This window comes from Pristiophorus japonicus, unplaced genomic scaffold, assembly GCF_044704955.1.
Source record: "Pristiophorus japonicus isolate sPriJap1 unplaced genomic scaffold, sPriJap1.hap1 HAP1_SCAFFOLD_1497, whole genome shotgun sequence".
Classification (NCBI taxonomy): domain Eukaryota; kingdom Metazoa; phylum Chordata; class Chondrichthyes; family Pristiophoridae; genus Pristiophorus; species Pristiophorus japonicus.
In genome coordinates this window covers 32,461-57,914 of record NW_027251173.1, presented here as the reverse complement: position 1 = coordinate 57,914, position 25,454 = coordinate 32,461, and the positions used below count along the sequence as shown (strand labels likewise).

Sequence of the window (25,454 nt, the reverse complement as noted above, 5' to 3'; positions counted from 1 at the left end):
CCGGGTCATTGAATAAATTTAAGACAGAGATAGGCAGTTTCTTAACCGATAAGGAGATAAGGGGGCGGGCAGGGAAGTGGAGCTGAGTCCATGATCGGATCAGCCATGATCGTATTGAATGGCGGAGCAGGCTCGAGGGGCCGTATGGCCTTCTCCTGCTCCTATTTCTGATGTTCTAATGTTTTTATCGGTGAATCTTAAAAGAAAGGGAGAAGAGACACAGAGATTGGGTAGGGGACAGAGGGTGAGGGGAGAGGGGGAAAAATATGTTGAATGGGTAGGGAGAAGAGAGTGTCAAAGTGCACAGGGAGCCTGTTGTTCCAAGGTCGGTCTCTGAGCTGTTTAATATTTATAATTAAAGCCCTTGTTAATTGAAAGTGAATTTAAATACTGAACTAATTTTGAGTAGGCCCCAGTGAGATTTGAGCCTACGACCCCTGGTTTACTAAACCAGTGCTCTAACCCCTGAGCTATGGAGCCACCGGCCCTGGGCTGTGGGTCATTCCCCAGTTAGTGCTGTGTGTTTGAAGAATGAGGAGGGGTCAGTGAAACACTCAGATTGTGTCTCATCCCCCAGACTCCTGCCTCCGTCTCTTCAATATTCGCCTCTCAACATCGATATAATCGGGTCTTTCACGTTGTAAAACATCCCAAGGCAACTCAGTCACACTCTGTCCCAATCTCTCTGTCTCTCTATCTCACTGTCTCTGTCTCTTTCTTTCTGTCTCTCACCTTCTCACTCTGTCCCTCGAGGGGAGAGGGTAGTGCGGGGGAAGGGGAGAGAGAGGCAGAAGGGGAGAGAGAGGGGGGATGGGAGAGATGGGGAGGGGGAGAGTCTGATGGGAAAGGGGAGAGCGAGAGCGAGGGAATGAAAGGGAGGATGGATGGGAGTGGAGACTGGGGAGGAGAGGGAGAAGGTGAGGGAGAGGAGAGAGAGAGGAGGGGAGAAAATGAAAAGGGAGAGGGGAAGGAGTGAGCGAGAGGGGAATGGGAGAGAGAGAGAGGGAAGGCGAGAGCGAGAGAGGGGAGGGGAAAGAGAGGGAAGAGGAGAGAGAGTGGGGGGAAGGTGAAAGAGATGTTGAGAGGAGTGATGGGGAAGGAGTGAGAGAGAGAGGGGAAGGGGAGAGAAAGAGTGGGGAAGGAGAGGGAAAGAGAGGGGAAGGGAAAAGAGAAAGTTGGGAATGTGAAAGAGCGGGAGGGGAAGGGGAGAGAGTGGGAGAAGGGGGAAACCTGAAAAGAAATGGAAAAGAGGGAGAGAGAGAGGAGGGAGGGGAGGGAGGGGACGAAAGAGAGGGAGGAAGGAGAGGGAAGCGGAGAGTGAAAAGCGGCGAGAGGGGGAAGGAGAGACAGTGAGGGGAGAGGGTTAGAGAGGGGAATGAGTGAGTGTAATGTCTGTAAGCTTGTAATGTTTGTCGCTCCACACTGTGGATGTGGACATATTATGTACTGCAACTGCAGAGTTAATAATTAAACTGAACCAGGTAGATTTCCGGAGGCTTCCGAGAGAGGAGCTGTGTGTGCTGTGCTCTGTGAATATATCACAGTGAGAGACGGGGAAAGCGAGATAGTGGGAAAGGGAGAGAGGTAGGAAGGAGTGAGAGAGAGTTGGAAATGGGAGACAGGGAGGAAGAGAGAACGGAAGGGGGAGAGAGAGAGGGGGAGGGGAAAGAGAGGGACGGGGAAGAGAGAGGGGGAAGGAGAGAGATAGAGAGAGAGGAAAGGATGAGAGAGGGGAATAGGAGAGAGCGGAAGGGGAGAGAAAGAGATGGAAGGCGAGAGAGGAAGGGGAGAGAGAGAAGGGAAGAGGAGAGAGGGAGGGGGGAGAGAGAAAGAGAGGGAGGGGACAGAGAGAGGGGGAATGGGAGAATCTGAAAAAAAAGGGAAAAGAGAGAGAGAGGAGGGAGGGGAGGGAAGAGAGGGCAGGGGAGAGTGGGGGATGGAAGAGGGTGAGAGATGGGAATGTGAGAGACGGGAAAAGCGAGAAAGCGGGAAAAAGATGTAAAGCAGAGAGAGAGAGAATGTTGTGAGGGGAGCCTGTTGTTCCAGGGTCAGTCTCAGAGATGTTTAATATTTATAATTAAAGCCCTTGTTAATTGACACTGTATTTAAATACTGAATTAATTTTGAGTAGGTCCCAGTGAGATTTGAACCCACGACCCCTGGTTTACTAGACCAGTGCTCTAACCCCTGAGCTATTGAACCACCTGCCCTGGGTTATGGGTCATTCCCCAGTTAGTGCTGTGTGTTTGAAGAATGAGGAGGGGGTCAGTGAAACGCTCAGATTGTGTCTCATCCCCCAGACTCCTGCCTCCGTCTCTTCAATATTCGCCTCTCAACATCGATATATCGGGTCTTTCACGTAGTAAAACATCCCAAGGCAACTCAGTCACACTCTGTCCCAATCTCTCTGTCTCTCTGTGTCTCTGTGTATCTTTCTCAGTCTCTCTCTCTCTCTCTGTCTTCCTTTCTCACTCTCTCTCTGCCTCAATCTCTCTGTCTCTCTGTGTATTTTTCTCAGTCTCTCTCTCTCTGTCTTTCTTTCTCACTCTCTCTCTGTCTCTCTATCACTTTGTCTCTCTGTCTCTCTCTCTCTCACTCACTCACTCTCGCTCTGTTTCTCTCTCTTTCTCAGTCTCTCTCTCTGTCTCTCTATCACTTTCTCTCTGTCGCTCACTGTCTCTCGAGCCGGAAGGGGTTAGAGGGGGAAGGGGAAAGTCAGAAGGGAAAGGAGAGAGAGAGAGAGAGAGGGAGGGGAGAGATTGAGGAGTGAGTAGAGAGAGAGGAGCGGAGAGTGGGAAGGGGAGAAAGCGGGGTAAAGGAACAGGGAGAGGGAAGGAGTGAGTGAGGGGGGAAGGCGAGAGAGAGAGAGAGAGAGATGGAGAGAGAGAGGAGCGTGTCAGCAGTTGTTATTACATCGATAGTCCACTAGGTGGGGCGCTATTAGAGGAAGAGAGAGAGAAGGGGAGAGAGAGGGGAAGGAGTGAGAGAGAGGGAAGGAGTGAGAGAGAGGGAAGGGGAGAGTGAGGGGAAGGAGTGAGAGGGAGGGAAGGGGAGAGTGAGGGGAAGGAGTGAGAGAGCGGGAAGGGGAGAGTGAAGGGAAGAAGTGAGAGAGAAGGAAGTGGTGAGTGAGGGGAAGGAGTGAGAGAGAGGGAAGGGGAGAGTGAGAGGAAGGAGTGAGAGAGAGGGAAGGGGAGAGTGAGGGGAAGGAGTGAGAGAGAGGGAAGGGGAGAGTGAGGGGAAGGAGTGAGAGAGAGGGAAGGGGAGAGTGAGGGGAAGGAGCGAGAGAGAGGGAAGGGGAGAGTGAGGGGAAGGAATGAGAGAGAGGGAAGGGGAGAGTGAGGGGAAGGAGTGAGAGAGAGGGAAGGGGAGAGTGAGGGATAGGAGGGAGAGATAGGGAAGGGGAGAGTGAGGGGAAAGAGTGAGTGAGAGTAAAGGGGAGAGTGAGGGGTAGGAGCAAAAGAGAGGGAAGGGGAGAATGAGGGGAAGGAGTGAAAGAGAGGGAAGGGGAGAGTGAGGGGAAGGAGTGAGAGAGAGGGAAGGGGAGAGTGAGGGGAAGGAGTGAGAAAGAGGGAAGGGGAGAGTGAGGGGTAGGAGTGAGAGAGAGACGGGGAAGAGGGGAGACAGAGGGAACACCAACAATAATGTGTATTTATATAGCGCCCTTAACGTAGTGAAATGTCCCAGGGTGCTCCACAGGAGGATTATGGGATAAAAATTTGACACCGAGCCACAAAAGTAGAAATTAGCGCAGGGGACAAGAGGTCGGTTATTAGGAGCGTCTTGAAGGAGGAAAGAGAGGTAGAGAGGTGGAGAGGTTTAGGGAGGGAGTTCCAGAGCTTGGGGCCCAGGCAACAGAAGGCCCGGCCACCGATGGTGGAGCGATTATAATCAGGGATGGTCAGGAGGGCAGAATTAGAGGAGTGCAGACATCTCGGGGGGTTGTGGGGCTGGAGGAGATTACAGAGATAGGGAGGGGTGTAGGGGCTGGAGGAGGTTACAGAGATAGGGAGGGGTGTAGGGGCTGGAGGAGGTTACAGAGATAGAGAGGGGTGTAGGGGCTGCAGGAGGTTACAGAGATAGAGAGGGGTGTAGGGGCTGGAGGAGGTTCCAGAGATCGGGAGGGGTGTAGGTGCTGGAGGAAGTTACAGAGATAGGGAGGGGCGAGCGTCATGGAGGGATTTGTAAACAAGGATGAGAATTTTGAAATCGAGGCGTTGCTTAATCGGGAGCCAATGTAGGGCAGCGAGCACAGGGGGTGATGGGTGAGCGGGACTCGGTGAGAGTTAGGACACGGGGCAGTGAGCACAGGGGGTGATGGGTGAGCGGGACTCGGTGAGAGTTAGGACACGGGGCAGTGAGCACAGGGGGTGATGGGTGAGCGGGACTCGGTGCGAGTTAGGACACGGGGCAGTGAGCACAGGGGGTGATAGGTGAACGGGACTCGGTGCGAGTTAGGACACGTGGGCAGTGAGCACAGGGGGTGATGGGTGAGCGGGACTGGGTGCGAGTTAGGACACGGGGTCAGTCGAGTTTTGGATCACCTCTAGTTTATATTGGGTAGAATGTGGGAAGAATTGAGAGACAGGGGGAAGGGGAGTGAGAGGTGGGGAGCGGAAGGGGGAGAGAGAGAGACAGGAAAGGATAGAGAGTGGGTGTGGCAAGGGAGGGGGGAGACGGGCAAAGCGAGATCGCGGGAAAGGGGGTAAAAGATGCAGAATGGGGGTCGGCAGAGAGAGATTTGGATGGAGAGAAAGTGTAATGGGGACGACAGCCTGTTGTTCCAGGGTCGGTATCAGAGCAGTTTAATATTTATAATTAAAGCCCTGGTTAATTGACGGTGAATTTAAATATTGAGCTAATTTTGAGTCTGCCCCAGTGAGATTTGAACCCACGACCCTGATTTACTAGACCAGTGCTCTAACCCCTGAGCTATGGAACCACCTGTTTTGGGAAACGCAGGGTAAGGAGCAGGAAAGAGAGGGGAAGGGAAAAGAGAGAGTGGAAGGAGTGAGAGAGAGGGGGAAGGGGAAATAGAGGGAGAGGGAAGGGTGGCGATGGAGTGAGTGAGAGAGGATAATGGATGAGAGCGGAAGGGGAGAGCAAGTGATGGAAGGGGAGAAAGGGGAAGGGGAGAGATATGGGAAGGCAAGAGAGGGAGGAGGCAAGGGAGAGAGAAAGGAAGGGGAGAGAGAGGGAGCACGGGAGACTCTGAAAAGAAAGGGAAAAGAGAGGAAGGAGGGGAGTGAGGGAAGTGGAGAGTGAAAAGGCGAGGGGAAGGGGAGAGAGGGTGGAGAGCCTGGGTTGGCGAAAGAGACAGAGTGAGCGGAGAGAGGGGGTGAGAGAGTGGATAGCGGAGAGAGAGGGTGAGGCGAGGGAGGGGGAAAGGGGGAGAAGGGAATGAGTGAGAGACGGGAAAGCGATAAAAAGGTGTAGAACGGGTCTTGATGAGGAAGGGAGAGAGAGTGTCAGAGAGAGGAAGGGAGCCTGTTGTTCCAGGGACAGTCTCAGAGCTGTTTAATATTTATAATTAAAGCCCTTGTTAATTGACAGTGAATTTAAATACTGAGCTAATTTTGAGTAGGCCCCAGTGAGATTTGAACTCACGACCCCTGGTTTACGAGACCAGTGCTCTAACCCCTGAGCTATGGAGCCACCTGCTATGGGAAGTCAGGGGAAGGAGCAGGAAAGTGAGGGGAAGGGAAAAGAGAGAGTGGAAGGATTGAGAGAGAGGGGGAAGGGGAGAGAGATCGGAAAGAGAGAGAGGGAGGAGGCAGGGGAGACTCCTGCCTCCGTCTCTTCAATATTCGCCTCTCAACATCGATATATCGGGTCTTTCACGTAGTAAAACATCCCAAGGCAACTCAGTCACACTCTGTCCCAATCTCTCTGTCTCTCAATCTCTTTCTCTCTCTCCCTCTGTCGCTCTCTCTCTGTCTCTCTATCACTTTCTCTCTGTCGCTAACTGTCTCTCAAGCCGGAAGGAGGTAGAGAGGGGGAAGGGGAGAGTGAGAGGAAGGAGTGAGAGAGAGGGAAGGGGAGAGTGAGGGGAAGGAGTGAGAGAGAGGGAAGGGGAGGGTGAGGGGAAGGAGTGAGAGAGAGGGAAGGGGAGAGTGAGGAGAAGGAGTGAGAGAGAGGGAAGGGGAGAGTGAGGGGAAGGAGTGAGAGAGAGGGAAGGGGAGAGTGAGGGGAAGGAGTGAGAGAGAGGGAAGGGGAGAGTGCGGGTAAGGATTGAGAGAGAGGGAAGGGGTGAGTGAGGGGAAGGATTGAGAGAGAGGGAAGGGGAGAGTGAGGGGAAGGAGTGAGAGAGAGGGAACGGGAGAGTGAGGGGAAGGATTGAGAGAGAGGGAAGGGGAGAGTGAGGGGAAGGAGTGAGAGAGAGGGAAGGGGAGAGTGAGGGGATGGAGTGAGAGAGAGAGAAGGGGAGAATGAGGGGAAGGAGTGAGAGAGAGACGGGGAAGAGGAGAGACAGAGGGAACACCAACAATAATGTATATTTATAAAGCGCCTTTAACGTAGTGAGCACAGTGGGTGATGGGTGAGTGGGACTGGGTGCGAGTTAGGACATGGGGCAGTGAGCACAGGGGGTGATGGGTGAGCGGGACTGGGTGCGAGTTAGGACACGGGGGCATTGAGCACAGGGGGTGATGGGTGAGCGGGACTCGGTGCGAGTTAGGACACGGGGGCAGTGAGCACAGGGGGTGATGGGTGAGCGGGACTAGGTGCATGTTAGGACACGGGGTCAGCGAGCACAGGGGGTGATGGGTGAGCGGGACTCGGTGCGAGTTAGGACACGGGGTCAGTGAGCACAGGGGGTGATGGGTGAGCGGGACTGGGTGTGAGTTAGGACACGGGGGCAGTGAGCACAGGGGGTGATGGGTGAGTGGGACTCGGTGCGAGTTAGGACACGGGGCAGTGAGCACAGGGGGTGATGGGTGAGCGGGACTCGGTGCGAGTTAGGACACGGGGCAGCGAGCACAGGGGGTGATGGGTGAGTGGGACTCGGTGCGAGTTAGGACACGGGGCAGTGAGCACAGGGGGTGATGGGTGAGTGGGACTCGGTGCGAGTTAGGACACGGGGCAGCGAGCACAGAGGGTGATGGGTGAGCGGGACTTGGTGCGATTCGGACACGGGGCAGTGAGCACAGGGGGTGATGTGTGAGTGGGACTCGGTGCGAGTTAGGACACGGGGTCAGCCGAGTTTTGGATCACCTCTAGTTTATATTGGGTAGAATGTGGGAAGAATTGAGAGACAGGGGGAAGGGGAGTGAGAGGTGGAGAACGGAAGGGGGAGAGAGAAAGACAGGAAAGGATAGAGAGTGGGTGTGGCAAGGGAGTGGGGAGACGGGCAAAGCGAGATCGCGGGAAAGGGGGTAAAAGATGCAGAATGGGGGTTGGCAGAGAGAGATTTGGATGGAGAGAAAGTGTAATAGAGACGACAGCCTGTTGTTCCAGGGTCGGTATCAGAGCAGTTTAATATTTATAATTAAAGCCCTTGTTAATTGACAGTGAATTTAAATATTGAGCTAATTTTGAGTATGCCCCAGTGAGATTTGAACCCACGACCCTGATTTACTAGACCAGTGCTCTAACCCCTGAGCTATGGAACCCCCTGCGTTGGGAAACGCAGGGTAAGGAGCAGGAAAGAGAGGGGAAGGGAAAAGAGAGAGTGGAAGGAGTGAGAGAGAGGGGGAAGGGGAAATAGAGGGAGAGGGAAGGGTGGCGATGGAGTGAGTGAGAGAGGATAATGGATGAGAGCGGAAGGGGAGAGTAAGTGATGGAAGGGGAGAAAGGGGAAGGGGAGAGATATGGGAAGGCAAGAGAGGGAGGAGGCAAGGGAGAGAGAAAGGAAGGGGAGAGAGAGGGAGAACGGGAGACTCTGAAAAGAAAGGGAAAAGAGAGGAAGGAGGGGAGGGAGGGAAGTGGAGAGTGAAAAGGTGAGGGGAAGGGGAGAGAGGGTGGAGAGTCTGGGATGGCGAAAGAGACAGAGTGAGCGGAGAGAGGGGGTGAGAGAGTGGATAGCGGAGAGAGAGGGTGAGGCGAGGGAGGGGGAAAGGGGGAGAAGGGAATGAGTGAGAGACGGGAAAGCGATAAAAAGGTGTAGAACGGGTCGTGATGGGGAAGGGAGAGAGAGATTTAAAATGGGAGAGAGAGTGTCAGAGACACAAGAAGGAGGAGAGAGGAGGGGACCCTGTTGTTCCAGGGACAGTCTTGGAGCTGTTTAATATTTATAATTAAAGCCCTTGTTAATTGACTGTGAATTTAAATACTGAGCTACTTTTGAGTAGGCCCCAGTGAGATTTGATCTCACGACTCCTGGTTTATAAGACCAGTGCTCTAACCCCTGAGCTATGGAACCACCTGCTCTGGGAAATACAGGGGAAGGAGCAGGAAAGTGAGGGGAAGGGAAAAGAGAGAGTGGAAGGAGTGAGAGAGAGGGGGAAAGGGAGAGAGATCGGAAAGAGAGAGAGGGAGGAGGCAGGGGAGACTCCTGCCTCCGTCTCTTCAATATTCGCCTCTCAACATCGATATATCGGGTCTTTCACATAGTAAAACATCCCAAGGCAACTCAGTCACAGTCTGTCCCAATCTCTCTGTCTCTCAATCTCTTTCTCACTCCCTCTGTCTCTCTATCACTTTCTCTCTGTCGCTCACTGTCTCTCGAGCCGGAAGGGGTTAGCGAGGGGGAAGGGGAAAGTCAGAAGGGAAGGGAGAGAGAGAGAGAGAGGGAGGACAGAGATTGAGGATTGAGTGGAGAGAGAGGAGCGGAGAGTGGGAAGGGGAGAAAGCGGGGGAAAGGGACAGCGTGAGGGAAGGAGTGAGTGAGAGGGGGAAGGGGAGAGAGGGAGAGAGAGAGATGGAGAGAGAGCGGAGCGTGTCAGTAGTTGTTATTACATCGATAGTCCACTACGTGGGGCTCTATTAGAGGAAGAGAGAGGGAAGGGGAGAGTGAGGGGAAGGAGTGAGAGAGAGGGAAGGGGAGAGTGAGGGGAAGGAGTGAGAGAGAGACAGAGAAGAGGAGAGTGAGGGGAAGGAGTGAGAGAGAGGGAAGGGGAGAGTGAGGGGAACGAGTGAGAGAGAGGGAAGGGGAGAGTGAGGTGAAGGAGTGAGAGAGAGGGAAAGGGAGAGTGAGGGGAAGGAGTGAGAGAGAGGGAAGGGGAGAGTGAGGGGAAGGAGTGAGAGAGAGACGGGGAAGAGGAGAGACAGAGGGAACACCAACAATAATGTATATTTATATAGCGCCTTTAACGTAGTGAAACGTCCCAAGGTGCTCCACAGGAGGATTATGGGATAAAAATTTGACACCGAGCCACAAAAATAGAAATTAGCACAGGTGAAGAGGTCGGTTTTAAGGAGCGTCTTGAAGGAGGAAAGAGGGGGAGAGAGGTGGAGAGGTTTAGGGAGGGAGTTCCAGAGCTTGGGGCCCAGGCAACAGAAGGCCCGGCCACTGATGGTGGAGCGATTATAATCAGGGATGGTCAGGAGGGCAGAATTAGAGGAGTGCAGACATAAGGACATAAGAATTAGGAACAGGAGTAGGCCATCTAGCCCCTTGAGCCTGCTCCGCCATTCAATAAGATCATGGCTGATTGTGGGGTTACAGAGATAGGGAGGGATGTAGGAGCTGGAGGAGATTACAGAGATAGGGAGGGGTGTGCAAAGTTACAGAGATAGGGAGGGTTGTGTGGCTGGAGGAGGTTACAGAGATAGGGAGGGTTGTGGGGCTGGAGGAGGTTACAGAGATAGGGAGTAGTGAGGGGCCATGCAGGGATTTGTAAACAAGGATGAGAATTTTGAAATCGAGGCATTGCTTAACCGGGAGCCAATGTAGGGCAGCGAGCACAGGGGGAGATGGGTGAGTGGGACTGGGTGTGAGTTAGGACACGGGGGCAGTGAGCACAGGGGGTGATGGGTGAGCGGGACTCGGTGCGAGTTAGGACACGGGGCAGTGAGCACAGTGGGTGATGGGTGAGCGGGACTGGGTGCGAGTTAGGACACGGGGGCAGTGAGCACAGGGGGTGATGGGTGAGTGGGACTCGGTGCGAGTTAGGACACGGGGCAGTGAGCACAGGGTAGTGATGGGTGAGTGGGACTCGGTGCGAGTTAGGACACGGGGGCAGTGAGCACAGGGGGTGATGGGTGAGCGGGACTCGGTGCGAGTTCGGACACGGGGCAGCGAGCACAGCGGGTGATGGGTGAGTGGGACTGGGTGCGAGTTCGGACACGGGGCAGTGAGCACAGGGGGTGATGGGTGAGCGGGACTCGGTGCGAGTTAGGACACGGGGCAGTGAGCACAGGGGGTGATGGGTGAGCGGGACTGGGTGCGAGTTAGGACACGGGGCAGTGAGCACAGGGGGTGATGGGTGAGTGGGACTCGGAGCGAGTTAGGACACGGGGGCAGTGAGCACAGGGGGTGATGGGTGAGTGGGACTGGGTGCGAGTTAGGACACGGGGCAGCCGAGTTTTGGATCACTTCAAGTTTCTATTGGGTGGAATGTAGAAAGAAATTTGAGAGAGGGGGAAGGGGAGAGGATGGGGAGAGTGAGGGGAGAGGGAAATGAGTGAGAGATGGGGAAAGCAAGAATAAGATGTAGAATGGGTCAGGGAGAGAGAGTGTAAAGGACACAAGGAGGAGAGGGGAGCCTGTTGTTTCAGGAACAGTCTTGGAGCTGTTTAATATTTATTATTAGGCCCCAGGGAGATTTGAACCCACGACCTCTGGTTTACAAGACCAATTCTCTAACCCCTGAGCTATGGAGCCACCTGCTCTGGGAAAGACAGGGGAAGGAGCAGGAAAGAGAGGGGAAGGGAAAAGAGAGAGTGGAAGGAGTGAGAGAGAGGGAATAGAGACAGCGAGAAAGAGAGGAAAAGAGAGGGAGGGGATGGAGAGAGAGAGAGTGGAAGGAGGGAAAGAGAGGGCTAGGGGTGGGAGAGAGAAAGGGGTGAAGGGGAGAGAGAGGAAGGAAGAGGAAAGAGATGTTAAGGGGAGAGAGGGGGAAGGAATGAGAGAGATTGGAGGAAATGGGTAGAGGAGAGAGAGGGAAACGGGAGAGTGCGGAAGGGGAGAGAGAGGGGAATGAGTGATAAAGAGAAATGGGGAGAGCGGCAGAATGTGTAGTGATGGGGAATGTCGGGAGAGAGGGAGAATGAGAAAGGGGGCGAAAGGAGAATAGGAGAGCTTTGTGTTTCAGGGTCAGTCTCAGAGCTGGTCAATATTTATTATTAAATCCCTTGTTAATTGACAGTGAATTTAAATACTGAGTTAACTTTGAATAGGCCCCAGTGAGATTTAAACCCACAACCACTAGTTTACTGAACCAGTGCTTTAACCCCTGAACTATGGAGCCACTTGTTCCAGCGAAAACAGGGGAAGGATCAGGAAAGAGAGGGGAAGGGAAAAGGAGTGCGGAGGGAAGGGAAGGAGAGAGAGTGGGGAAGGAGTGAGAGAGTGGGAAGGGGAGACAGCGAGGAAGAGAGGGAGTTGGAGAAAGAGAGGGAGGGGATGGAGAGTGAGAGTGTGGAATGGGGGGAGAGAGAGGGGAAGGAGTGGGAGAGAGGGGGGGAGGGGAGAGAGATGTTTAGGGGAGAAAGGGGAAAGGAGTGAGAGAGAGGGGGAGGGCAGCGAGGGGGAGAACCTGAAAGGAAAGGGAAAAGAGAGAGACGTGAGTGTAACGGTGTGGTGGTGGTCCCGGGGGTCAGGTTCACCTCTGACCTACTTGAGCGGTTCGAATCGCCCCCACTCCCTTGGGTTCTAGACTCTGGATTTATTTGGGGGGGTGTGACAAAGTGCAAAGGTCAATGGTTTGGTGCAAAAGAACTTTGATTTTATTAAAGACAAGAAAATACAATGTCAAAACTTATAATCACTCTGATAAAGAACAATACATTACACATTCAAAGGAGGTGTACAGTAAAATGACACCTCCCACCTCCCCATACCTAATCCTAGCTAGGTTAGACTCCAGGGCAGGCAGGGACTATGCTTACCAATCCTTTCTGGTCAGTTAGCGGTAGTTCACGGTTTCGGGGTTCCTTGAATTGTGTAGGTTCTGCTTGCCGTACCCCGAACGTCGGAGAAGGCTTCTACCTACGCAATCTTCAGTTGGGTTGAGTCCACTGATGCGGTAAAGCACGTTTTGGATCTATGGGGTAAGTACCCGGTTTTCTTCGTTAGAAATAGGTTCAAAGTCTCTTTGGGTAATGTTTTCACCTGTTGGTAGTCAGGACTTAGATTGTAGACTGGAAACTTTCGATTCTTCGGTTTCTTCCAGTTGGAGTTTATTTGCAGTTTGGTCGATCGCGGTGGTTTTTTATTGATACCACGTTGGCTGTGGTCATTTGTTGCCGCGATGGTGATGTTCTTCCTTCAGGACTTCAGGACTTCGAGGCTGGAGAAGTTAGTTTACAACGGTCGCGTTGGTTTCTCTCCCTTCTTGATGACACAAGCGTGGTCTCGGTTGTTTGGCAAAGTATGTCACACCCTCTGTTAAAACAGGGGCCAGTTATACGGTTTGAGTGGTTCTAATCTTCACACCAAATCAGTCCAGGATTCTTTGATTGAATTTGGCGGGCTTGACTCTTCTTTGTAATATTTTGGCGGGCTCGTTCAAAGTTAATATGTTTTGTGTGGGTTGATGTTCGATAAACTGTTTCCTGATGGAAATATTAGTTTGGTAATCGCAATGTCCTTTTGTGCTTAGTTGTTCGCATACAGGCTGGATTGGGCCTCTTGGTGATGTATATGCTGAAATGGTTTTCCAGATTCAGGTTGATGGTTGGCTATCTCTGGGTTATTTGTTGTAATGTTAATGTCTCTTGTGGAGAAGGATTCTCGAATACCCATTTCTCCAGACAAGTTATGTTAGTCCCAACACCCAGACAGCCTCAATAATCAAGTTGTCTCCTGTCAGTTCTTTAGGCCCGCACACAGCCTTGAATATGTCTTTAAAAATTCCAAAATTCTATTCCAAGTTTGTAGTTTCTTCCATAAGCACTTTAGGGTTCCAAGCTTTCCGATCGATAGTCCCAAATTAAATATCCTTTTGAATGAGCCCAAACACTGTGAGGGGGTTCATCTGAATGTTGCATCCTTTCAAGGGGGAAGAGAGTGGGAGGAATGAGAGACAGGTGTCTCAATACTAAAATTAGGCTGCAGTGAGATTTGAACTCACGACCCCTGGTTGATAAGACCAGTGCTCTAACCCCTGAGCTATGGAGCCACCTACTCTGAGAAAGACACGGGAAGGAGCAGGAAAGAGAGGGGAAGGGAAAAGAGAGAGTGGAAGGAGGGAGAGAGAGGGGAAGGAGAGAGAGTGGGGAAGGAGAAAGAGAGGGATGGGAATGGGAGAGAGTGGGGAAGGAGTGAGAGAGATGGAAGGGGAGACTGGTCTTTGGCCAGGGACTCCCAGGTGTCGGTGGGGATGTTGCACTTTATCAGGGAGGCTTTGAGGGTGTCCCTTGTAACGTTTCCTCTGCCCACCTTTGGCTCGCTTGCCGTGAAGGAGTTCCGAGTAGAGCGCTTGCTTTGGGAGTCTCGTGTCGGGGCATGCGGACCGCCCAGCAGATAGCTCTTGGTCGGCTGGTGCGGACACGATGGGCCGAAATGGTCTCCTTCCCTGCTGTAAGTTTCTATGAGTCGATGATATATCGGTGTCTCTGAGACTGGATGTGGAAAAGGTGGGATACAGACTGGGGGTGGGAAGTGAAAGTACTGTGGGCAGATTGTAAAGTGCGGAGTGAGTGGTTCCTGTTGATGGTGTCGGCCTGTCGCTGATTGACGGTCAATTCAGTAACAGAAGCCAAAATTGAGTAGGGCCCAGTGAGATTTGAACCCACAACCCCTGGTTTACAAGACCAGTGCTCTAACCCCTGAGCTATGGAGCCACCTGCTCTGAGAAAGACACGGGAAGGAGCAGGAAAGAGAGGGGAAGGGAAAAGAGAGTGTGGAAGGAGGGAGAGAGAGGGGAAGGAGAGAGAGTGGGGAAGGAGAAAGAGAGGGATGGGAATGGGAGAGAGTGGGGAAGGAGTGAGAGAGTTGGAAGGGGAGACTGGTCTTTGGCCAGGGACTCCCAGGTGTCAGTGGGGATGTTGCACTTTATCAGGGAGGCTTTGAGGGTGTTCCTTGTAACGTTTCCTCTGCCCACCTTTGGCTCGCTTGCCGTGAAGGAGTTCCGAGTAGAGCGCTTGCTTTGGGAGTCTCGTGTCTGGGACATGCGGACTATGTGGCCCTGCCCAGCAGATAGCTCTTGGTCGGCTGGTGCAGACACGATGGGCCGAAATGGTCTCCTTCCCTGCTGTAAGTTTCGATGAGTCGATGATATATCGGTGTCTCTGAGCCTGGATGTGGAAAAGGTGGGATACAGACTGGGAGTGGGAAGTGAAAGTGCTGTGGGGAGATTGTAAAGTGCGGAGTGAGTGGTTCCTGTTGATGGTGTCGGCCTGTCATCGATTAACGGTCAATTCAGTAACAGAAGCCAAAATTGAGTAGGCCCCAGTGAGATTTGAACCCACGACCCCTGGTTTACAAGAGCAGTGCTCTAACCCCTGAGCTATGGAGCCACCTGTAACACCAGCTCCTGTTTACATCTTACTATTGTTAACAAGGAGGTGGGGCCCGAATAATCATTCTCGGTGATTCATCCCTGAACATTGACAGAATCTTACAGCACACAAGGAGGGCCATTCGGCCCATCGTGTCTGTGTCGGCTCTGTGAGAGAGATTAGTGCTTGGAAGTTGTAAAAGGAGGGAGAGAGGGGAATGAGTGGGAGAGGGAATGGGAGAGAGAGGGGGAAGGAGTCAGCCAGAGGGTAATGGGAGAGAGCGTAATGGGAGAGAGTGAGTGGGGGAGGGGAGCAAGATGGGAAGTCGAGAGAGGGAGGAGGCAGGTGAGAGAGAAAGGAAGGGGAGAGAGAGGGAGCAGGGGAGAATCTGAAAAGAAAGGCAAAAGAGGGAGAGAGAGGAGTGAGGGGAGGGAGCGGAAGGAGAGAGAGAGAGGGGAAGGGGAGAGAGAGAGGGAAAGGGGAGAGAGAGATGGAGAAAGTGAGATTGCGGGAAAGTGAGAGAGGAGTTAAAAAAAAAAATGTCCAACGGGTCGTGATCTGGAAAGCAGAGAGACAGGGAAAGGTGTGAGGGGAGCCTATAGTTCCAGGGTCAATCTCAGAGCTGTTTAATATTTATAATCAATGCCTTTGTGAATTGACGGTGAATTTAACTACTGAACTAATTTTGAGTAGGTTGCAGTGAGATTTGAACCCACGATACCTGGTTTACTAAATACTGTTTGAAGAATGAGGAGGGGGTCAGTGAAACACTCAGATTGTGTCTCATCCCCCAGACTCCTGCCTCCGTCTCTTCAATATTCACTTCTCAACATCGATATATCGGGTCTTTCACGAAGTAAAACATCCCAAGGCAACTCAGTCACACTCTGGCTCTGTCTCTCTTTCTCTCTGTCTTTCTCTCTTTCTTTCTGTCTCTCACCTTCTCACTTTGTCCCTCGAGCGGGGAGACTAGAGCGGGGGAAGGGGAGAGAGAGGGAAAAGGGGAGAGAGGGGGGTGATGGGAGAGATGGGGAGGGGAGAGTCTGAAGGGAATGGGGAGAGCGAGAGCTAGGGAATGAAAGGGAGGATGGAGGGGATGGACACTGGGGAGGGGAGGGAGAAGGAGTGGGTGGGGAGAGAGAGAGGAGGGGAGAAAATGAAAAGGGAGAGGGGAAGGAGTGAGCGAGAGGGGAATGGGAGAGAGAGGGGTAAGGCGAGAGCGAGAGACGGGAGGGGAAAGAGAGGGAAGGGGAGAGAGAGCGGGGGGAAGGTGAAAGTGATGTTAAGAGGAGTGATGGGGAAGGAGTGAGAGAGAGAGAGGAAGGAGTGAGAGAGCGAGGAAGGGGAGAGAGAAAGGGGAAGGGGAGAGAGGGAGAAGGGGAGAATCTGAAAGGAAAGGGAAAAGAGAGAGAGAGAGGAGGGAGGGGAGGAAAGGGAGCGGAGAAGGAGGAGGGAGAGGGAGAGTGGAAAGGCAGAGTCGGAGGGGGAGAGAGTGGGACGGGAAGAGGGTGAGGTGAGGGAGGGGAAAGGGGGAGAGGGGAATGAGTGAGAGACGGGGAAAGCGAGATAGCGGGAAAGTGAGAGAGGAATAAAAAGATGTGGAACGGGTCGTGATTGTTGTGTACACATGTAAACGTCACCAATATGTAAGACTTGCCACTAGGGGGCACACCTGTGGGAGACCCAATGGTCACCTGTACACCCTGGGACAAGCAGGTATATAAGGTGACTCACCATACTGCTTCCCCACCCTGGAGTCTGAATAAAGAGCACAAGGTCACCACAGTTTGAGCTTGCAATACAGTCCTGTGGATTTATTCTGAACATCACTCACTGGCGACGAGTAACGGATCACCAACCTTCACCCGGTAATGGCTGCCGTTGGTCTTGTTGAGGGATTTGTTGAGGGTGATGATTTGGGAAGCCTTCGTTGAGCGTCCCGACCGGTACTACGTCGCCAATGAACAGGACGAGGCTGAGAGAGGGCGATCAAGACCAGGGCGATTCTCCTCACCGTATGTGGGTCTCCGATATACGGCCTGCTCAAAAACCTGCTGGCACCGGTCAAACCAGAGGAGAAGACTTACACAGAGCTGTGTGTGCTGGTGTGGGAACGCCTCAAGCCGAAGGAGAGCACCTTAAAGGTCAGGTATCACTTTTACACCCACCGGCGCTCCCAGGGCCAGAAGATTCCTTGCGGGGCAGTACGGTTTTTGCGGGATCTTTGCGGGAAATGTTGCCGAACGGTTTCGTGCTCGGAATCGGTCACGAGGTCATCCTTCGCAAGCTGCTGTCTGCCGGATCCCGGGATAAACTGGTCCTTTTCGGAATGGGAGGCAGTGACTAGTGGGGTACCGCAGGGCTCAGTGCTGGGACCCCAGCTATTTACAATATACGTCAATGATTTAGATGCAGGAATTGAGTGTAATATCTCCAAGTTTGCAGATGACACTAAGCTGGGTGGCCAGTGTGAGCTGTGAGGAGGATGCTAAGAGGCTGCAGGGTGACTTGGACAGGTTAGGTGAGTGGGCAAATACATGGCAGATGCAGAATAATGTGGATAAATGTGAGGTTATCCACTTTGGGGGCAAAAACAGGAAGGCAGAATATTATCTGAATGGTGACAGATTAGGAAAAGGGGAGGTGCAATGAGACCTGGGTGTCATGGTTCATCAGTCATTGAAAGTTGGCACGCAGGTACAGCAGGCGGTGAAGAAGGCAAATGGTATGTTGGCCTTCATTTAGAGGGGATTTGAGTATAGGAGCAGGGAGGTCTTACTGCAGTTGTAAGGGCCTTGGTGAGGCCTCACCTGGAATATTGTGTTCAGTTTTGGTCTCCTAATCTGAGGAAGGACATTCTTGCTATTGAGGGAGTGCAGCGAAGGTTCACCAGATTGATTCCCGGGATGGCTGGACTGATATATGAGGAGAGACTGGATAAACTGGGCCTTTATACACTGGTGTTTAGAAGGATGAGAGGGGATCTCATAGAAACGTATAAGATTCTGACGGGACGGGACAGGTTAGATGGAGGTAGTATTTTCCCGATGTTGGGGAAGTCCAGAACCAGGGGACACAATCTAAGGATAAGGGGTAAGCCATTTAGGACCGAGATGAGGAGAAACTTCTTCACTCAGAGAGTTGTTAACCTGTGGAATTCCCTGCCGCAGAGAGTTGTTGAGGCCAGTTCATTGGATATATTCAAGAGGGAGTTAGATGTGGCCCTTACGGCTAAAGGGATCAAGGGGTATGGAGAGAAAGCAGGAAAGGGGTACTGAGGGAATGATCAGCCATGATCTTATTGAATGGTGGTGCAGGCTCGAAGGGCCGAATGGCCTACTCCTGCACCTATTTTCTCTGTTTCTATGTTTCTCTCTGAGCAAGGCCATCACGACAGCCCAGGCCTTCATATCCACGAGCGATAACACGAAACAGATTCGAAGCTCACCGGCAAGTACTGTGCATAAAATAATGTATTCAGCAGGCAGAGCGGCACAGGACAGGGCCCACATGACCGCAGAGGCCAGACCTAGGCCTCGGGTGACTCAGAGTCCGCCGTGGGCCGTGAATGCGTATCCATTAGCATCATGTTGGCGCTGCTGGGGTCAGCCATCGAGCCCATCAATGTCGATTCAAGCCCTGTGTGTGCAAGGGCCGTGGAACAATGGGGCACCTCCAGCGAATGTGCAAACGGTCTGTGACTCACCACGTGGCAGAGTCAGGAGAGGACCATCGATCCAGCGAGGGTCACGCTGAACGAGCAGGAGAGGCAACTCAACCTGAGGCTGAAGGGGAAGTACATGGGGTACACACCTTCACCACCAAAAGCCCTCCGATAATGTGAAAAGTTGGACCTAACGGTACTCCAGTCTCCATGGAACTAGACACGGGGGCGGGTCAATCAATAATGAGCCAGAAGGCATTCGAGAGGCTGTGGGGGGGGGCGACAGAGCACAATGACCCAAGCTGATCCCGATTCAGGCAAAGCTGGGCACCTACACCAAGGAACTGAGACCAGTTATTGGTAGTGCGGGCATAAGGGTATCCCATGAGGGAGCGGTGCGCGATTTACCTCTGTGGATTGTTTCAGGTGATGGGCCAATGCTGCTTGGTAGAAGGTGGATGGGGAAGATTCGATGGAACTGGGAAGACCTCTGTGTACCTTCTCCGGCGAACAACCTCTCCCCTTGCTCAAAGGCTGAGCAAGCCCCCCACCTTCAGCTGAACCAGGCGTCGAAGTGCAGATCCATTTGCAGACCCCCGAGGCACAGGCCGCTCGTCGCGACCACCAGGAGGCGAAGACCAACCGAGCAGCGGTTACAGACGGGGGTACCCAGCACCCGAAGCCGACGACCTCTTGGCGGCGACGGAAGAGGCTCCAGGTCGACCAAGCGGAGCGGGGCTCCGGCCGAAACCATCCGAATGTGTCTTCCCGACGCCAGAGGCGGGAATCCCTGGGGAGGAAGATGGCGGCAGTCGAGAGAAGCGTCCAGACCACGGGTCGAGAGAAACGTCCAGACCACGGGATGTGGCCGCAACGGAACAGAGGCATGTGTTGGCCAGCGAGGAAGGCCACTGGGTTTGGGGTAAAGGTAAAGGGGGGGGCCGCTGAGAAGGCCAGGAACCCACTATGTTCCAATAAGTTGTTTGCACTGTGGAACCCATGTGAGCGTTCTTTCGTGGCCAATGGTGTACTATCATATGGGGTCGGGGGTACGTTAAAACAAGCCAAAGTAGCGGGCAAACAACAACCGGTCGTATATGTATCTGACAAAGTACATGTAGCAAGTGATGTGTTATCACATTACCGCCTGCTCACGGCGAACCGCCAGACGGGAGTGTTGCAGCTTATCCGTCGCAAAGACGTAATGCTCATCCCATCAGATTGCCCCCCCCCCCACTGTGGGGCAAACCCTGCAACGTGTTACAAAGAAAGGCAGGGAGGCTACACACAGTCGGTGGTGCGGGAACCTCCGTACTACGTCCCAGGATCCACGGGGGACCACACGGCCTCCCGCTACCACTGAAAGTCTCAGGGCCGTATCGGCCCATCCTGGGCTCTCCAGGCCTTAGGGTCAGCGACAATAGTCCGCAGCGGGCAGCCCAGATCACCAAGCCGAGCACCACACGTGTCGCGGTAGACTCCCTACAGACCCCGGCTGTCCCGGGTTGCTACGCAGTCACCGGACAGAATCGCTCAGGACCGAGCCTTCCGTCTGCTATCAGCAGAGAATGCACCACGATCGTACGGCCCCCCCTCCACGCCACATCAGAATAAGTGACGTGGACAATATTCAGGGCCCCCAGATGGGGCCGAGAGCACTGTGTGAGACAAAGAGGGGAATGGAGTGTGTGTGTGTGTGTGTGATGAAAATGGAGTGTTTGGTTGTGAAACCATGTACTGAGCAAACGCAGAAAGCGTTTGGACCAGACCAGACTGCAAACTATCGATAAGCAGGCCACCATTGTGAAAGGACCTGGCCACGTCTGTCCCATCACACCAGGCACTCGGCCGGGCAGCAACGTTCCGACCAACTCACCCAGGCCAGGAATTCAAATCAGGTGATCGACCCGGGGACACAGGGCGTCATATCGCCTCAACTTGCACATAACTGGTACATAAGCCTTTGGAGGGGGCGGGGGGGGAGTGATGTTATGTATGCACCTAAACCTCACCAATATGTCAGACTTGCCACTAGGGGCACACCTGTGGGAGGCCTAAGGGTCACTTGTGCACCCTGGGACAAGCAGGTACATAAGGTGATCCACCATGCTGCTTCCCCACTCTGGGGTCTCAATAAAGAGACCAAGGTCACAATAGTTTCAGCTTACGATACGGTCCCGTGGATTTATTCTGAACATAACAGTGATGGGGAGGGCAGAGAAAAGTGCTGTACCTGCATGCCAACTTTCAATGACTGATGTACCATGACACCCAGGTCTTGTTGCACCTCCCCTTTTCCTAATCTGCCGCCATTCAGATAATATTCGCCTTCATGTTTTTGCCACCAAAGTGGATAACCTCACATTTATCCACATTATGCTGCATCTGCCATGCATTTGCCCACTCACCTAACCTGTCCAAGTCACCCTACACACTTTTAGTGTCCTCCCCACAGCTCACACTGCCACCCAGTTGGACATATTACACTCAATTCCCTCATCCAAATCATTAATGTATATTGTAAATAGCTGGGGTCCCAGCACTGAGCCCTGCGACACTCCACTAGTCACTGCCTGCCATTCTGAAAACGACCCGTTTATCCCGATTCTTTGCTTCCTGTCTGCCAACCAGTTCTCTATCCACGTCAATGCATTACCTCCAATACCATGTGCTTTAATTTTGCACACTAATCTCTTGTGTGGAACCTTGTCAAAAGCCTTTTGAAAGTCCAAATACACCACATCCACTGGTTCTCCCTTGTCCACTCTACGAGTTACATCCTCAAAAAATTCTAGAAGATTTGTCTGGCATGATTTCCCTTTCATAAATCCATGCTGACTTGGATCGATCCTGTCACTGCTTTCCAAATGTGCTGCTTTTTGATGTTTAATAATTGATTCCATCATTTTCCCCACTACCGATGTCAGGCTAACCGCTCTATAATTACCCGCTTTCTCTCTCCCTCCTTTTTTAAACAGCGGCATAACATTAGTTACCCTCCAGTCCATAGGAACTGATCCAGAGTCGATAGACTGTTGGAAAATGATCACCAATGCATCCACTATTTTGAGAGCCACTTCCTTAAGTACTCTGGGATGCAGACTATCAGGCCCCGGGGATTTATCTGCCTTCAATCCCATCAATTTCCCGAACACAAGTTCCCACCTAATACGGATATCCTTCAGTTCCCCCTTCTCACTCGTCCCCTAGTACTTCCGGAAACTTATTTGTGTCTTCCTTCGTGAAGACAGAACCAAAGTATTTGTTTAACTGGTCCGCCATTTCTTTGTTCCCCATTATAAATTCACCTGAATCTGACTGCAAGGGATCTATGTTTGTCGTCACTAATCTTTTTAGAAGCTTTTGCAGTCAGTTTTTATGTTGCCTGCAAGCTTCCTCTCATACTCTATTTCCCCCCTCCTGGTTAAACCCTTTGTCCTCCTCTGCTGCATTACAAAATTCTCCCAGTCCTCAGGTTTGCTGCTTTTTCTGGCCAATTTATATGCCTCTTCCTTGGATTTAACACTATCCTTAATTTCCCTTGTGAGCCACATTCCCCATTTTATTTTTACTCCAGACAGGGATGTGCAATTGTTGGAGTTCATCCATGTGATCTTGAAATATTTGCCATTGTCAATCCAACATCAACCCTTTAAGGATCATTGGCCAGTCTATTCACATCTCACACCATCAAAGTTATCTTTCCTGAACTTCAAGGCCCTCCCTCATCTCTGAATTAATTCTGTCACTCTCCATCTTAATAAAGTATTTGACCCATATTTATAATTAAAGCCCTTGCTAATTTAAATACTGAACTAATTTTGAGTAGGCCCCAGTGAGATTTGAACCCACGACCCCTGGCCTACTAGACCCGTGCTCTAACCCCTGAGCTATGGAGCAACCTGCCCTGGGCTGTGGGTCATTTCCCAGTTAGTGCTGTGTGTCTGAAGAATGAGGAGGGGTCAGTGAAACGCTCAGATTGTGTCTCATCCCCCAGACTCCTGCCTCCGTCTCTTCAATATTCACTTCTCAACATCGATATATCGGGTCTTTCACGTAGTAAAACATCCCAAGGCAACTCAGTCACACTCTGTCCCAATCTCTCTGTCTCTCTGTCTCTCTCTCTCTCTGTCTCTCTATCACTTTCTCTCTGTCACTCACTGTCTCTCGAGCCGGAAGGGGTTAGAGAGGGGGAAGGGGAAAGTCAGAAGGGAAAGGAGAGAGAGAGAGGGAGGGGAGAGATTGAGGAGTGAGTGGAGAGAGAGGAGCGGAGAGTGGGAAGGGGAGAAAGTGGGGGAAAGGGACAGGGAGAGGGAAGGAGTGAGTGAGAGTGGGAAGGGGAGAGAGGGAGAGAGAGAGATGGAGTGAGCGCGGAGCGTGTCAGTAGTTGTTATTACATCGGTAGTCCACTATATGGGGCTCTATTGGAGGAAGAGAGAGGGAAGGGGAGAGTGAGGGGAAGGAGTGAGAGAGAGGGAAGGGGAGAGTAAGGGGAAGGAGTGAGAAAGAGGGAAGGGGAGAGTGAGGGGAAGGAGTGAGAGGCAGGGAAGGGGAGAGTGATGGGAAGGAGTGAGAGAGACGGGGAGAGTGAGGGGAAGGAGTGAGAGAGAGACGGGGAAGAGGAGAGACAGAGGGAACACCAACAATAATGTATATTTATATAGCGCCTTTAACGTCGTGAAACGTCCCAAGGTGCTCCACAGGAGGATTATGGGATAAAAATTTGACACCGAGCCACAAAAGTAGAAATTAGCGCAGGTGAAGAGGTCGGTTTTAAGGAGAGTCTTGAAGGAGGAAAGAGAGGTAGAGAGGCGGAGAGATTTAGGGAGGGAGTTCCAGAGCTTGGGGCCCAGGCAACAGAAGGCCCGGCCACCGATGGTGGAGCGATTATAATCAGGGATGGTCAGGAGGGCAGAATTAGAGGAGTGCAGACATCTCGGGGGGTTGTGGGGCTGGAGGAGATTACAGAGATAGGGAGGGGTATAGGGGCTGGAGGAGATTACAGAGAAAGGGAGGGGTGTAGGGGCTGGAGGAGGTTACAGAGATAGGGAGGGGTGTAGGTGCTGGAGGAGGTTACAGAGATAGGGAGGGGTGTAGGGGCTGGTGGAGGTTACAGAGATAGGGAGGGGTGTAGGGGCTGGTGGAGGTTACAGAGATAGGGAGGGGTGTATGTGCTGGAGGCGGTTACAGAGATAGGGAGGGGTGTAGGGGCTGGAGGAGGTTACAGAGATAGGGAGGGGTGTAGGGGCTGGAGGAGGTTACAGAGATAGGGAGGGGTGTAGGGGCTGGAGGAGGTTACAGAGATAGGGAGGGGTGTAGGTGCTGGAGGAGGTTCCAGAGATAGGGAGGGGTGTAGGGGCTGGAGGAGGTTCCAGAGATAGGGAGGGGTGCAGGGGCTGGAGGAGGTTACAGAGAAAGGGAGGGGTGTAGTGGCTGGAGGAGGTTACAGAGATAGGGAGGGGTGTACGTGTTGGAGGAGGATATAGAGATAGGGAGGGGTGTAGTGCTGGAGGAAGTTACAGAGATAGGGAGGCGCGAGCGTCATGGAGGGATTTGTAAACAAGGATGAGAATTTTGAAATCGAGGCGTTGCTTAACCGGGAGCCAATGTAGGGCAGAGAGCACAGGGGGTGATGGGTGAGTGGGACTGGGTGTGAGTTAGGACACGGGGCAGCGAGCACAGGGGGTGATGTGTGAGTGGGGCTCGGTGCGAGTTAGGACACGGGGTCAGTGAGCACAGCGGGTGATGGGTGAGCGGGACTCGGTGCGAGTTAGGACACTGGGGCAGTGAGCACAGGGGGTGATGGGTGAGTGGGGCTCGGTGCGAGTTAGGACACTGGGGCAGTGAGCACAGGGGGTGATGGGTGAGTGAGATTCGGTGCGAGTTAGGACACGGGGCAGTGAGCACAGGGGATGATGGGTGAGTGGGGCTCGGTGCGAGTTAGGACACTGGGGCAGTGAGCACAGGGGGTGATGGGTGAGTGGGGCTCGGTGCGAGTTAGGACACTGGGGCAGTGAGCACAGGGGGTGATGGGTGAGCGGGACTCGGTTCGAGTTAGGACACGGGGTCAGCCGAGTTTTGGATCACCTCTAGTTTATATTGGGGTAGAATGTGGGAAGAATTGAGAGACAGGGGGAAGGGGAATGAGAGGTGGGGAGCGGAAGGGGGAGAGAGAGAGACAGGAAAGGATAGAGCGTGTGTGTGGCAAGGGAGGGGGGAGACGGGCAAAGCGAGATCGCGGGAAAGGGGGTAAAAGATGCAGAATGGGGGTCGGCAGAGAGAGATTTGGATGGAGAGAAAGTGTAACAGAGACTACAGCCTGTTGTTCCAGGGTCGGTATCAGAGCAGTTTAATATTTATAATTAAAGCCCTTGTTAATTGACGGTGAATTTAAATATTGAGCTAATTTTGAGTATGCCCCAGTGAGATTTGAACCCACGGCCCTGATTTACTAGACCAGAGCTCTAACCCCTGAGCTATGGAACCACCTGCTTTGGGAAACGCAGGGTAAGGAGCAGGAAAGAGAGGGGAAGGGAAAAGAGAGAGTGGAAGGAGTGAGAGAGAGGGGGAAGGGGAAATAGAGGGAGAGGGAAGGGTGGCGATGGAGTGAGTGAGAGAGGATAATGGATGAGAGCAGAAGGGGAGAGTAAGTGATGGAAGGGGAGAGAGGGGAAGGGCAGAGGGGGGAAGGGGAGAGAGATGGGAAGGCAAGAGAGGGAGGAGGCAAGGGAGAGAGAAAGGAAAGGGAGAGAGAGGGAGAACGGGAGACTCTGAAAAGAAAGGGAAAAGAGAGCGAGAGAGGAAGGAGGGGAGGGAGGGAAGTGGAGAGTGAAAAGGCGAGGGGAAGGGGAGAGAGGGTGGAGAGACTGGGTTGGCGAAAGAGACAGAGTGAGCGGAGAGAGGGGGTGAGAGAGTGGATAGCGGAGAGAGAGGGTGAGGCGAGGGAGGGGGAAAGGGGGAGAGGGGAATGAGTGAGAGACGGGAAAGCGATAAAAAGGTGTAGAACGGGTCGTCATGAGGAAGGGAGAGAGAGAGTGTCAGAGACACAAGAAGGAGGAGAGAGGGGGGACCCTGTTGTTGCAGGGACAGTCTTGGAGCTGTTTGATATTTATAATTAAATCCCTTGTTAATTGACAGTGAATTTAAACACTAAGCTAATTTTGAGCAGGCCCCAGTGAGATTTGAACCCACGACCCCTGGTTTATTAGACCAGTGCTCTAACCCCTGAGCTATGGAGCAACCCGCACTGGGA

The 25,454-nt window shown here is 52.7% G+C and overlaps 9 non-coding genes across 9 annotated transcripts; all 9 read right to left on the bottom strand.

Annotated features, from left to right (window-relative positions):
• Nucleotides 1-407: 407 nt before the first annotated feature.
• On the bottom strand, nucleotides 408-480 carry trnat-agu (transfer RNA threonine (anticodon AGU)). The gene has a single exon. It is a non-coding gene; the product is annotated as a tRNA-Thr (tRNA).
• A 1,649-nt stretch (nucleotides 481-2,129) lies between these two features.
• Nucleotides 2,130-2,202, bottom strand: trnat-agu (transfer RNA threonine (anticodon AGU)). Its single transcript has one exon. It is a non-coding gene; the product is annotated as a tRNA-Thr (tRNA).
• Nucleotides 2,203-5,579: 3,377 nt separating this feature from the next.
• trnat-cgu (transfer RNA threonine (anticodon CGU)) lies at nucleotides 5,580-5,652 on the bottom strand. The gene has a single exon. It is a non-coding gene; the product is annotated as a tRNA-Thr (tRNA).
• A 2,631-nt stretch (nucleotides 5,653-8,283) lies between these two features.
• Nucleotides 8,284-8,356, bottom strand: trnai-uau (transfer RNA isoleucine (anticodon UAU)). The gene has a single exon. It is a non-coding gene; the product is annotated as a tRNA-Ile (tRNA).
• A 2,330-nt stretch (nucleotides 8,357-10,686) lies between these two features.
• Nucleotides 10,687-10,759, bottom strand: trnat-ugu (transfer RNA threonine (anticodon UGU)). The gene has a single exon. It is a non-coding gene; the product is annotated as a tRNA-Thr (tRNA).
• Nucleotides 10,760-13,144: 2,385 nt separating this feature from the next.
• On the bottom strand, nucleotides 13,145-13,217 carry trnai-uau (transfer RNA isoleucine (anticodon UAU)). Its single transcript has one exon. It is a non-coding gene; the product is annotated as a tRNA-Ile (tRNA).
• Nucleotides 13,218-13,808: 591 nt separating this feature from the next.
• On the bottom strand, nucleotides 13,809-13,881 carry trnat-ugu (transfer RNA threonine (anticodon UGU)). The gene has a single exon. It is a non-coding gene; the product is annotated as a tRNA-Thr (tRNA).
• A 602-nt stretch (nucleotides 13,882-14,483) lies between these two features.
• On the bottom strand, nucleotides 14,484-14,556 carry trnat-ugu (transfer RNA threonine (anticodon UGU)). Its single transcript has one exon. It is a non-coding gene; the product is annotated as a tRNA-Thr (tRNA).
• A 10,812-nt stretch (nucleotides 14,557-25,368) lies between these two features.
• On the bottom strand, nucleotides 25,369-25,441 carry trnai-aau (transfer RNA isoleucine (anticodon AAU)). The gene has a single exon. It is a non-coding gene; the product is annotated as a tRNA-Ile (tRNA).
• Between the last annotated feature and the right edge of the window lie 13 nt (nucleotides 25,442-25,454).